Source organism: Mytilus californianus, unplaced genomic scaffold, assembly GCF_021869535.1.
Source record: "Mytilus californianus isolate M0D057914Y unplaced genomic scaffold, xbMytCali1.0.p SCAF_9, whole genome shotgun sequence".
NCBI classification, from domain to species: domain Eukaryota; kingdom Metazoa; phylum Mollusca; class Bivalvia; order Mytilida; family Mytilidae; genus Mytilus; species Mytilus californianus.
This window is the reverse complement of record NW_026262745.1, coordinates 892,039-906,134: the sequence shown is the minus strand read 5'-3', so window position 1 is coordinate 906,134 and position 14,096 is coordinate 892,039. Positions and strand designations below refer to the sequence as shown.

At 31.3% G+C, this 14,096-nt stretch overlaps 1 protein-coding gene across 17 annotated transcripts in view; it reads left to right on the top strand.

The window, feature by feature from the left end:
* Positions 1–14,096, top strand: part of LOC127716125 (teneurin-m-like) — a 210,057-nt gene that overhangs the window by 68,137 nt on the left and 127,824 nt on the right. For all 17 annotated transcript variants that reach the window (XR_007988771.1, XR_007988773.1, XM_052222216.1 and 14 more), the window contains one exon: positions 3,305–3,362. The gene's annotated coding sequence lies outside the window, so the exon portion shown is untranslated. The remainder of the gene's footprint in view (positions 1–3,304; positions 3,363–14,096) is intronic.

Sequence of the window (14,096 nt, the reverse complement as noted above, 5' to 3'; positions counted from 1 at the left end):
CAGGTGTGAGTAAAATAAACAAGACAGCCTCCTGTGTGTAAGGTCATTAGTACGCAGGATAGTTTACATTGTGGTGTTGGTTAATTATTGGCATCAGACAAAATAATAATTACATTAATTCACATGAGGAGAGAAAGACTGTCTCTGGTGGGACTTATTGAAAATATTAACAATTGGACTTTATATACAATATTTCATTGATTTAAAAAGGTAAATGTCTGAATTTCAAGCATACTTTTTTTCTTAAATTTGTCATGGTTTTTAACTGGATATTGAGGGACCACAGCTATATAACTCTGCAAGCCCCAAAAAGTTGTATTTTTACTAACCCGTTTAATGTCATTTCAGTAGTATTTAAAATGTAAAGTGTTTTTTTTTGTTGTTGAAAATTTACTAGGGAACAATATCTAGGTTTAGTCAAACTTGGAAAAAGTTTATGCAAGCAATGTTAGTTATACGTCCTTGATGCAAGGATTAACATAGTCCAATATTATCCTTGGTTTGTTATAAGTGGGTTTTTCACACCTTTACAAGGATTTTTAGATAATTTTATTATTTAAAAAATAAACCAAAGTCTTACTGATGTATGTTTGATCTTTTCTTAGAACTATTGTTAATTAGAAGTGAGGAAAAGTAATTAAATATTTATAATTCACGCCTAGACAAGATGTTGTATAGATTGTCAATATATCCTTTGTTAAAAAATCCTCTTTTATTGTGGATAGTTAAATACTTGAATTAATCTTTTATACAATTTGTCAATACAATCAATATTGACCAGAAACATGTCACCAGACTGGATCCCTCCCCCACAATCAGCTGACCTGTAAACAAGTTTACCTGAGGTTATTTGTTTACCTGTAATTGATTAGATAATTTAATCTTTGATTATTATGTAGATAACCCCCAGGATTCTTCTCAATAAATTTATGACCCTGTTCTCTGGATTAGGAATAACCATAAAATTAATGTGACATTTTGATAGGGGTATTGTACACACTGCATCACAAAGGATTTAGAAAAGATGAAATTCTCAATACTTGTTATGGAATGTAGAGTTTAGTTATGGAATTCTTTGTAATTGAGGAAATGTGACATTGCATAGTAGAGTCATGAATGGGCTATAATATATATGTGATTTAATTCATCTAAAGGATTGTTTAAAAATTATCTTCCGAGATTATCAGATTTGGTGAAATTTACATAAGGTATTTAGCATGTTTAGCTTTATCTACCTTGAAATAGTTGGTGATAAAAGGAACTAGAGGAATTTCAAAATACATTCGGTATGTTCGCTAAAATTTATTCTGAAAGCATGCATAATTTAAAAGTTTAACTAAATCAAATTTGGAAAGTTGTCCAAATATATAATGTTTTCAATAACTTATATCAGTAGGTTTGAGATCATTAATTATTAATATTTATATATATTTTGTCTAAAAGAACATGATGTGATAACAACTTCCTTCTATTTAGATTTAGACCATTGCCTGACATGATATAATATTCCCACTTAAAATGTACCCACAATCACAGTGGTAAACTGTAAGCACACCAAACAACAACATTGGGGATGCTGATTTTATTTGATTTATTTGAAAACAGAGGAGAATTTTATCCTTAATACTTATTTTGTAAATTTAGAAATAATTATGGCATTGCATAACATTCAGAATCAAAAACAAACAAACATCTTTTATCTATAATTTTGCAACCAATTGACAATTAGAGTATTTTAGTTTGAAATGAAGAATTTTCTCACAATTGTCTAGTGAATTAGTAAAGAATTTTAATTCAAAATTAAATGACATCTTGACATTTTGAAGTGTTTATGAATTAAGACATCAATTAAGCCTGGAAATGCATCTTTAAAAGAAACATGATTTTTGAGATCTTTCAACTAATTTAAGAAACAAAATCTTAAATTTGGACATGACATTTTGAGATTGTATTGAAAGTGGAAACGTGACACAATTCAAGGTCATTATTCATTAAATGGGAAACATGCAGTTGTAAGTGCAAGTTTAAGTACACTTTGTAAAGGCATAATTATCTGGTGTCCTTTAAGATAATCATATACATGTATATATAACTCTATATTTAGTTAATTTTCCCTGTCTGCCTCTGCACTACAAAGCAACATTTTTTTCTGATCTTGTCACTGACCATTTTAATTTGTTGGACTTAATGCTTATATAGTTCACTGTGTCTTCTGCTTTTACCTGATGTTTTTCTGCCCAGTCACTCCACTGGTCTATCACTACAGGTTTAGACTTGTCAAACCCATATCTTCTTCCTGTTTCGGGGCCTCTGTGGCCGAGTGGTCTAAGTAGTTACTACTGTAATCACTAGCCAGTCAACACTGAGGTTGTGAGTTCGAACCCCGCTCGTGCGGGTGCACTCGACTCCAATCTTAATTGACTAGGATTGTCAGTTTTCCTATCGAAGGTCGGTGGTTTTCTCCGGGCACTCAGGCTTCCTCCACCAATAAAAACTGGCCGCCACGAAATAGCCCAAAAGCGGTGCTTAAAAGTGGCGTTAAAACGCCAAAAATCAAAAATCAAATCTTCCTGTTTCTAAGCTCCTTATAAATTTAGAATAGATATTTTCAAGAAAAGATATATATACATACATGTATGTTCAGAGAAACATAAAACCACAGTCACATTGTTCTTTGATTTTGAATGTTTTGCATAACAGTGTTCTGACTAAGGATTTTTTGAAGGACAGTTCAACAGTGAAAAGATAGAATCGTATTGATATATAATTTATTATTTTAATCCCCATGACAAAAAAGAGAAAGGAAATGACATCGAATTTAGATTATATTTAAACTTTTGCTATGAAATGATGAAATATGTGCTCAGTTGATACATTTTACAATCTTGATGCATCCTTGTACTCGCCAGTTTTAAAAAAAGATGAGTTCAGACAGATTTTCACGAGTTCAGGACTCATGGACTGGCCCTTAGTGAGAATCTTGCATAGTTTTCATGTTAAAGTAATGCCTTTTTAAGTTCAAGATTTACATTATATACTATCAAAATTACATAAAGGCGGGATATACAATGTTTTTCCAAATATTTATATGTTCATTATTGACCATGCATGCTCTGCTATTTATGGAACTTTCTGTGTTACCAGGCCATTTTTTTCTTTGATTCATTTGTTATTTGTTTGTATTGAAGATTGCTGAGAATTGTTTCACTCATACATATAGGTGAACACCTGATCTCTGTTACACTGTGAACATGTCTGACAGTTATTTTTCACAGATTAATAATTTCAAACCTTTTATTTTCAGATAAATATAAAGCCAAGTTGTGTGAATGGATGTATAGGAGATAACTAAATCCATACAGGTAAGAATTCAAGAAACCTGGGAAGCTAGGAGGGGATGGGGGGGCACAGCTATTTGAAGGCTTTTATAACTCTCGTTGTGGTGACTTTCAGTTTGTATAAGAAAAATCTGAAGTAAATTATTACATACATGGAAATATATAATACAATAGTTGAGGTTATAAGGGCAATGTAAGTACAGGAAGTTATACCCAGACAGAGATTATAAACAATGTACATGAATTATGATCATAAATTTAGTTTTTAAGGGAAATCTCATAAGTTTATCTTCTATTTTACTTCTACAAGGCCACAATCAATATGTTATTCTGCCACTTTTGGAACTTAACACAATGCATAATTAAGAGCAGTGGTTAAATTGTTTATACAATGTAGCTACATTTATCTTGTGTGTCTGTCAACGTAATGTCTGTAAATCTTGTAGTACACATGTTCTTCATGCCAAGTCTCCTACTGAAAAGTGTAGGTGTTTGTCTTAACAGGGATAAATCTGTCATTATAGACTATGGAATTGATGGAAAAAATGTCACAACTGGGAAGAATAATTGTGTTATCAGGTCTATTGTACACTCTGGAAGATTCTTTGTATTACAATGTATTGAATGGTGTGGGCGTTCTCGAATCATTAGCCTGAGTGGAAACTAATGGAGATTCCATGCAGAAAGTTTTCAGAAACTTGCTGGATTTCTTGATTTTGCCATTTTTGCACCTATATATTCCTTTAAAAAATCATGAAATTTTTCTGATTTCCTGATTTTGGTGCATTCCATACTTTCCCCATGTGTTTCTGTCAATCTTTTCTGTAATCATTCTGAAAAACTTTCAGTAACAACTCTTGAAAATATTGTGGGGTTAGGATTTCAAACATTTTTCCATCTACAATGGGTATCCATCAACATAGTGCTTACCATTACTCAATGTATTACAGAACATGTAAAGTACTGATACAAGGGAACGACCATTAAACTTCAAGGGGGTAATGGTTTTTTCCTAAAAAAATATTCTGATCCCCAATTTGATGAAAAAAAATATTGTGGTCAAGCAGATGACAAAAAAAAATATTCTGAATCCAGATTTTCCCCATACCTTATAGTGTTAAATTTTGAAAAAAATAATTTGATTGATAGGGTTGGAAAACTAAAAAATAATGTTCGCTCTTTGCTCAAAATTTTTTTTTTGACTCAGACAAAAAACTATAACCCCCCCTTGAAGTTAAATGGTTGCTTCCTTAGAGTTCTCAGATCAAAAAGTAACCTTGATTTCATAATGTTGGAGGAAAATTTCTCTTTTTTAAATCCTTGAAAATTCAAAAGTGTTAAAATTGCACCTAGTAGTTGCCCTTAACCTGATCAGGATGTGTGTTTAAATTTCCATAAGGTGTAAGATAATCATAATGAAAAGATCATAGGAGTAATTATGTGCAATTACTGATGACCCATGATTTTATGTTCTTTGTGTTTTAAATAAGATATGGGAAGGAGTGCTTTCTTCTGTAATTATAGTAACATTATTAATTTTGTTTATCATTGAAATCAGAGAAGTTTGTTTGGGGAAGAAATGTCTCTCTTTGTAATGAGGAACAATTTTAAGACTAACATAGATATTTTCCTTTGAGTAGTTATGTATGAAGTAAGCTACTATTAATACATTTTATGGAAATAAGTATTTAATACATTTTATGGAAATGAGTACTAAATGCACAACAAAATTCCAATAATTCACTGTACATGTTGTATTGTAAAATGAGCTGGAAAAACAGATTATGATAAATCTGCCTCTGTGATTACATTATTTTAATATAGGTGCAAGGACTTATGAATACCAGCCAATGAAATCTGAAGTTACAATCTCTGTAATTAGAGGGTGTCAGAGAATTAAAAATCTTTTCTTGATAGTTCGTTTCATCATCAATTTAAAAAAAAGGCAGGAAAATTATTACTTTCATTACAATGTATGTACACTGACATTCAATATCTATCGTGTCCATCCGTGCACAAGTTTAGTTCATTTATATCAGGAGCTTTGCACTTTATGGTAATATTTGTTGATCTGTGTTTTACATCAGCAGAGAAATCTGTTATTGTCTGTCTGCTTGATCAGTTATTGAGTTGACTGGTACCCTTCTCTCTGTTTGGTACTGTTTGTAGATTTGTTCCACGTCAGAGGAACTGTGATGTTTTATTGAATTGACTGGTTCCCTGCTTTATAATACACTGTCTGCTGATCTGCTTCACTTCAGTAGACAAAGTCTTATACGACTTTCTTATTAAATTTATATAATCAATACAGAAAATATAGTGATTTTTTTGTCATCATTTTCTCGTTAATATTTATATTTATCAACATGTTTTGTTATCTATTCATTAGTATGTTGAGACATGTAAATTCAATTCTTTTATTTTTATACGACCGCAAAAAAATTTTTGTGGTCGTATATTGGTATGACGTTGGCGTCATCGTTGTCCGGCGTCGTCGTCCGAAGACGCATTAGTTTTCGCACTCTAACTTTAGTTTAAGTGAATGGATCTCTATGAAATTTTACCATAAGGTTCAATACCACAAAAGGAAGGTGGGGATTGATTTTGGGGTTATGGTACCAACAGTTAAGGAATTAGGGGCCAAAAAGGGGCCAAAAATAAGCATTTTCTAGTTTCCAGACAATAACTGTGGAACGGTGTATGGATCTCTCTGAAATTATACTAAAAGTTTCCATACCACAAAGGGATGGTTAGGATTTGCTTTTGGGGGTTATGGCTCAAACCGTTTAAGAATTAGGGGCAAAAAAGGGGGAAAAACAAGGTTGTCCTGGTTAATGGACAAATACTTTAGTACAAAACATAATTTAAAGCAGTGTAAGGGAGATAAATCAAATACATCATTGAAATTATCTCCCTTACACTGCTTTTAAATTATGTATAAAGTAATGGTTAATGAACAATTAAGATAATTTAAAACAGTGTAAGGGAGGTAATCCAAATACAACGTTTTGGTTACTTCCCTTACACTGCTTTTAAATTATGTTTAAAGAAATGCATATTTATAAAGGAAGACCAGTAAAAATATCTGCAAATGTTGAATCTTTTTTTTTTACAACAAAATCCATATGAAAGATTTGACACTATATTTTAAATTTTTTTATAAAATAGATTAAAATAGCACTATGGTAAATTTCAATGGGTGATTATGGTTGCAAACTCCATTGGAAATTTGAATTGAGATTATGACCATATCTTGAGGGAAAGAATTTTTTGGGGGAAAAAAGGGGGGGGGAGGGATTAAAGAAATTGTGGGGGGTCAATTTTTTCTCATTTCAGATTTCAGAAATTAAAAAGAATTATTCTTCAAATATTTTTTTTTTCTTCAAATTTCAAATATTAAAAAATTTCAAGAAGTAATCTTTAATTGGACAGTATGGCGCATTAGATTTGTAAAATCTTTGACCACATTTATTTATTTGTTATGCCGAATCTAACTGTGTATTTAGATTTTTAATTTTGGGTCCAGTTTTCAAATTGGTCTACATTAAGGTCCAAAGGGTCCAAAATTAAACTTTGTTTGATTTTAACAAAAATTGAATATATGGGGTTCTTTGATATGCTGAATCTAAACATGTATTTAGAATTTTGATTTTTGGCCCAGTTTTCAAGTTGGTCCAAATTGGGGTCCAAAATTAAACTTTTTTTGTTTGATTTCAGCAAAAATTGAATATATGGGGTTCTTTGATATGCTGAATCTAACCATGTATTTAGATTTTCTATTTGTGGACCCCACTATCAAATTGGTTCATATTGAGGTCAAAAGGGTCCAAAATTAAACTTTGTTAGATTTCAACAAAAATTGAATATATGGGGTTCTTTGATATGCTGAATCTAACCATGTATTTAGATTTTTGATTTTTGGGCCCCTTTATCAACTTTGTCCACATTGTGGTCAAAAGGGTCCAAAATTAAACTTAGTTTGATTTTAACAAAAATTGAATTCTTGGGGTTCTTTGATATGCTGAATCTAAACATGTGTTTAGATTTTTGATAATGGGCCCAGTTTTCAAGTTGGTCCAAGTTGGGGTCCAAAATTAAACTTTGTTTGATTTCAACAAAAATTGAATATATGGGGTTCTTTGATATGCTGAATCTAAACATGTATTTAGATTTTAGATTTTGGCCCAGTTTTCAAGTTGGTCCAAATTGGGGTCCAAAATTAAACTTTGTTTGATTTCAACAAAAATTGAATATATGGGGTTCTTTGATATGCTGAATCTTACCATGTATTTAGATTTATTTTTGTGGGCCCGCTATCAAATTGGTTCATATTGAGGTCAAAAGGGTCCAAAATTAAACTTTGTTTGATTTCATCAAAAATTGAATTCTTGGGGTTCTTTGATATGCCAAATCTAACCGTGTTTTTAGATTTTTAATTTTGGGTCCCATTTTTAAATTGGTCTACATTAAGGTCCGAAAGATCCAAAATTAAACTGAGTTTGATTTTAACAAAAATTGAATTTTTGGGGTACTTTGATATGCTGAATCTAAACATGTGTTTAGATTTTTGATTATGGGACCAGTTTTCAAGTTTGTCCAAGTTGGGATCCAAAATTAAACTTTGTTTGATTTCAACAAAAATTGAATATATGGGGTTCTTTGATATGCTGAATCTAACCATGTATTTTGATTTTGGACATTGGACCATAATAGGTAAATTAAAAAAATTGAAGTTCTTAGACCACATTCTTTCTGTGTCAGAAACCTATGCTGTGTCAAATATTTAATCACAATCCAAATTCAGAGCTGTATCAAGCTTGAATGTTGTGTCCATACTTGCCCCAACTGTTCAGGGTTCGACCTCTGCGGTCGTATCAAGCTGCGCCCAGCGAAGCATTTTATTATTATATGTTTTAATCAATTTTATGAGATAAAAAAAGTATATATTTTACTAGAACAGATATGATGCAGTCTATGAATTCCTCAAGAAGACATTCTACTTATTTTTTTTTATGACTAGTTTATGTGAATTGTTTAAAATTCCATGAAAATTTATAACCTTTAAGTCTTATTTCATCAGTACTGATAACAAAGCAAATTGTAAAACCTATCAAAGGTTTGTTTGTAATTTGTCTCTTACATAAGTGTTCAGTTTTGAGTTTACAAGAGAATGATTTTGCTCTTCTATGATATATACTTTCCCTTTTGACAAACAATAGACCTTGCTTATATTGCTGAATTGACCTTATCAAAACTTCTGTATTAATAAGATAGTTAACGATAGTGATGTAGATAGAATAGACTAGAGTGTTTGTATTAAAGCATTTTGTACCAAAAGATCTTTTTACACCAGCTGGGAATCTTATGAAGAAATTTATTATCAGAATTTCCCAGCTTAGCTTTCATCAAAATCAATCAAACAAAAAATCTTAGTAGGGTTTATGTTGCCAGAAATTTCATTTTCGATAAATTTATCAGCAGTTCCTGACTTTTGAAAAATTGAACATAATTTTTCTTATTTTCTATAATCTAAGTTTATCTTTCAAAGAAAATTAGATTCTAAAACTATTTTGTATTTCCTTTCATTTTGTATTTTCTACCCACTCTGTTTTTGACATCCTTATCCAGGCAATTTTTAAGATTGATGATTGAAGCATAATATTTTAAACACTCATTTAGATCCACCAAATATTTGTCCAGATCATCCTTCTAATTTTCAAGGCTTTTAAATTTTCTGATTTTCTGTAATTCCTTCTTTTATCCAATTAACAAATCTTTTCAATGGTCAGCTGGTCCTGAGCTAGAGTTTAGCTCATTATTGTCAGCTTCAGATTGTTTCTGGACGGAACCAGTACCTACTTATTGTTTAAACTATGTTTTTCACTAATGAAAACCTGAAGGTTATTGTACATATTACAATAAACATGATCTAAACTTTACCATTCTCACCTTCAGAAGAAATAATCATCTACTTGCTGAATTCATCTCTTGTTTTGACAGCTGAAAGCAATTACAAGAACAAAACCTTTTACATATGTAAAATATATACTAGAGAATGTTCCACAAATAAACAAAATTCTAGATGTTTTACATGCAGGTTTGTGAAGAGAATTCTTACCACAGTTGGAAGGGTATTGGTTTACCATAATTCATTATTTCCTGTGTTGATATGATATGGTTGTGAATATGACTGTGACCACAGTTTATCTGTCACTGTCAAGTAACTGTTCAGTATTATGACTGATAGCAGTCTTGGGTATTTCAACTCAGTTTTAATTGCATGTTGAATTAAAAAGTACCTCAATTTCAAAGTCTTTATTAGTTTGAAGGACAAGCCATTTGATTGCATATGAATCCTAGTTAAAGCAGTGGTTTTTAAAACCAGCTGACAAATGAATGAGACTGGAATTGGTACTTATTCCACCCACTTCTACGACAACTCTAACTACAGCTGAATTTCATTTTGAATTCAGCCCATGACAAAACTTTTCCTTCTAATCTTTTTATAACTCCGATAGGACCAAGTACTATTGCTCTATGTAACATATTGTGAAATGTCAAATTCTTTTGGTTGAAGTACAAATAGGCAACAATTGTTTTAACAATTTTGAAGAAGCTTATTGTAGACTCTCAGTTAACCTGACAATGATTTCTGTCAAACATTTTTCTAGCCTTTATCATTTTTTTTTATCTACTATCCATGTACAGACATAGAGAACGTCTCTGAAGAATATGTTATATAGATCATTGTTTTGCTGCAGTCTGTGTTGGGAGAACTTAGAACATAGAATTTGGCAACAGTCCAGACAAAGATACATTAGAAAGCAATTGACATCCCCCATTCTGATGTAAGAAATATGATGATGATTGATCTTTAATGGGAATAACCCAGTGTAGGAAAGTGATAAGACAGGTTTTGAAAGACACAATTCTTCAGACATTATGATGGTGTAATCAGAAATCTTTCTATCTAAAGACATGCAGAGGGAGTAATGTTAATGTCATTTTTCATTCTTTAGTACTTTTGCATTTGTTTGTAAAGGTGCAAAATGTCAGGGAGAAATGTTTGAAATCATTTACCAGATTTTAAAAGTAGTCACTAACATTTTTATACATCTTTTTAAGTCGGTTCTTACAATTTAAGGGTTAAGTTTTAACTTTCTCTGTACTTCAACATGTGCTTTTAATTCTGCAGTCATGTCCTGTTATGTAAGATCCAAACAATAAAAAAAGAAGAGAACTTATTTTGTTTTGGCAAACAAGAATACCAGTGATGTATGTTTGGCAAGATAATACAATAAAATAATTGTAGAGAGGAGGAAAGTCATAAATGTGGAATAAATAATTGATTGATTGTTGGTAGTTTGACATCAATTGGCAAATATTTCAGGATAGGAAATTTTTTGCAACATTTGCTATATACATACATGTTACATAAGGGTGGAAAGTCAGAAAAGATGCATTAGCCACACTATCAGTAGACACTCAGAATTCAGAGTTTTTTTTAATTATTTTTAGCTTGTGGCTTCTTAACAACACAGAAGTTGATATGATTTACCACATATTGCAGAAATTTATAAACCAAAGTAGATTTAACTATATATATGTTACATAGAGAGACCTGCAGAGGTGTGAGGATTGTTGTTACATTATCATAACACATCTATATCTCTTTACATATTTATACAGATCAAAGGATGTCAGATATCATAGCTCAAATATAAACTGTAGGGTGCTATATACTTCAATGATATTATGTAATTAAGGAAGCTGGCAATGCCACTGATTTCAGGGAAACCCTAAGTTGTGTATGAAATAGTTTGTTTGATATTTTATGGACAGAGATTAAATGTGATGTGCTACAATGCAGTTTATTCAGTGATTGTTGTTGGTTGCTGTCTGCATTTTTTGATTTTCATTTGTCGTTTTTAGCATAAATAAGGCTGTAAATGCTTTCTCTTTTGAATTATTATACATTTTTTCATGCCCGGGCATTTTTATAGCTTACAGCATGTGAAGGGATAAAAAATTTCTATCACTATGGTATAAGCTTTGATTTTATTCTATTAGAACTGCAAACACATACAAAATAGATATTTCAACATTTGTACATATGTGGCAGAATTCAAGGCATCTTGTTGCATATTCCTCTACCCATGTCCTGATTTGACCTTTCATACTCTCCATGCTGTATACATAAAAGTCAATCCCTGCAGACTATATTCCATACAGATGTACATGAAGTTTACTTAAGTATCCAAAATGTAACACCTCCCAGAAGACAGGTATATATACAGCTGATAGAAACAGATGTCAAATTACCTTGTTAATCAATTTATATGTTCCTGTAGGCTTCAAATTCTCACATTAAATCTTTTAAAGACTCAGCTTGAGGAACCTGGTGCATAAAAAACCTATAATTCAGGTTTTTTTTGTTTGAAGATACCAGCCAATCTGTAGTTCAACATGGATATTTCTACAAGACACATTCATTTATGATATTCAAAAAAATATGTATGGTAGATGACTCTTAAGTACGATCCCTGGTTGTTTTCATGTGGTGTTATTAAGTGAGCTTGCTAAATAATAAGACTGTTAGACAGTTAGACTTGTATCACTAGTCTTACATGTTGGTCATTGACAGACAATCTTCACCCTTTATTATCAGAAGTTTGAACATTGACAGACCTGACTTTGCTGCGTTTGTTTTGCTGTCAAAAGTCAGACATCAGACTTATCAGTTTGTTTTCATGTCAAAGACTTTGTATACTCTTTTAGTATTTCTATTTTCTTAGTTTGTACCCTCTTACACTATCTTATATGATTCAAAATCTTTACTGATATCTTCAGATTTCATTGTAGTAACATGTTGTTGAACCTGGTAAATTCTAAAGTTTCTAGTAACATGTTTTGAATAAATAAATGAGCTATATAATCATGGTTAATCATCAGTGGATTATAAAAAAATGGCGAGGACTATTTCTATATTTTTTTCACAACTCTTCTCATTATTTCTAAAAATTTATTTCTTGTGGCACATTTTCTGAAAAAATGTGTGGTTTTGCCAACATACTACATAAAATAATGCAACAAGAAAATAATTACAAAAAGAAAATATTCCTGATGGACAGTATGAGAAAATACTATGGAGTATTACATAACAGACAAATAATGACTTTCACAAGAGAAGTGTTTGTATTGCCTGAGAAGACTACATGCATCTTATTGTTACATAACTACATGTTAATGGTCCAGTCTTTACCAAGGAAATGGAGCCTTTATCACTTTATGTGTAAGATTCATCATGTTTCTCTACTAATGACTTTGTTTAAAAAAAAAACAATGAACACCAACGCACTTAATAGAAGGAAAAGTAATTTAAACTGTTCTCTGAGGGAACAGTCAGTTATGATGAGAGTGGAAAATAGTCATTAAAAAATCTGAATTCACTCGAGAAGACAGCAAATCTGAATTTACCTGAGATGACAAAAGATTTGAACTTACCCGAGATGACAAAAGATTAGAATTTTTCTGAGATGACAAAAGATCTTAATTTAACAAGTTGACCAAAATTGATATATTTGAATTTAATGTGGCAGACAAGATTTAAATGCACATGAGACAAAAAAAAATCTTAACTGAGAATGCCAATGGAAATGCATGCAAATCTGAAACATTAACAACAAAATATGTAGATAGATAAAAAAGCTATGAGAGATAGGATCAGACACTGACACATTAATTGCCCCAGTCTTATAAGTTATTGATAAAGTAGAACAAACAAAAAACCCAGTACTATTGCTGATCAATTAATTTCAGTAATAACTTTTTCAACAACTGTCTTTCTAATATTCGAGTAAGCAAAATAATGTTAGCTGGATATAATACATTTTCAATTTGCAAAACAGATTCTACAGTTCATTATAAGAGGCCTGGTCAATATCTTCTCTCAAGATAACACAGTGTCAGGTTTAATCTATCAGAAATATCATTTTGTCTCCAACACCCGTGAGGACATTGTCCATTTGTTTTTTATCCAATAGTTAAATAGAATTTTACTTACTTCACATCCAATATGGCTGCCATTTACTTGATGTCTGCTGGGATCACTTTGTCAATCATTAGATGTAACGTTTGAATCTGTCCCTCTTCTGTCTATTGTAGATAGATCCAATAGATAACATAGTACTCTTATTTCAAATATATTGTCTGAGAAAATAAGGACATGGATACTGCTTCTGTGGCTTGCTTCGTAGCGTCATAGAAGTTATCAGTTAATTCCTCAGATTTTTTTTGGAGACAATAAGATATCACTGCCTGATGTTAGGCCCCTACACTGTCAGTTAATTTTTATGCCCCCGCCGTAGGGCATTAAGTTTTACCCTTGTCCGTACGTCCCAAAATTTGTTTCCGTTCTCTAACTTTAGTTTGCCTCAACTAAATGTTATGAAACTTATACACAATGCTTATTACCACAAAACACAAATCAAATTTGAATTTTGGTGGCATCACTTTTACCTTTCATGAGTATTGCCCCTTTACAAATGGAAAAATTACTGAATTTTTTGTTTCAGTTCTCTAACTTAAGTTTTCCTCAACCAAATATTATGAATCTTATACACAATGCTTTTACTACAAAACACAGATCAAGTTTGAATTTTGGTGGCATCACTTTTACCGTTCTAGAGTTATGCCCTTTACAAATGGACAAATGGAAAAATTATTGAATTTTTTGTTTCTGTTCTCTTACTTAAGTTT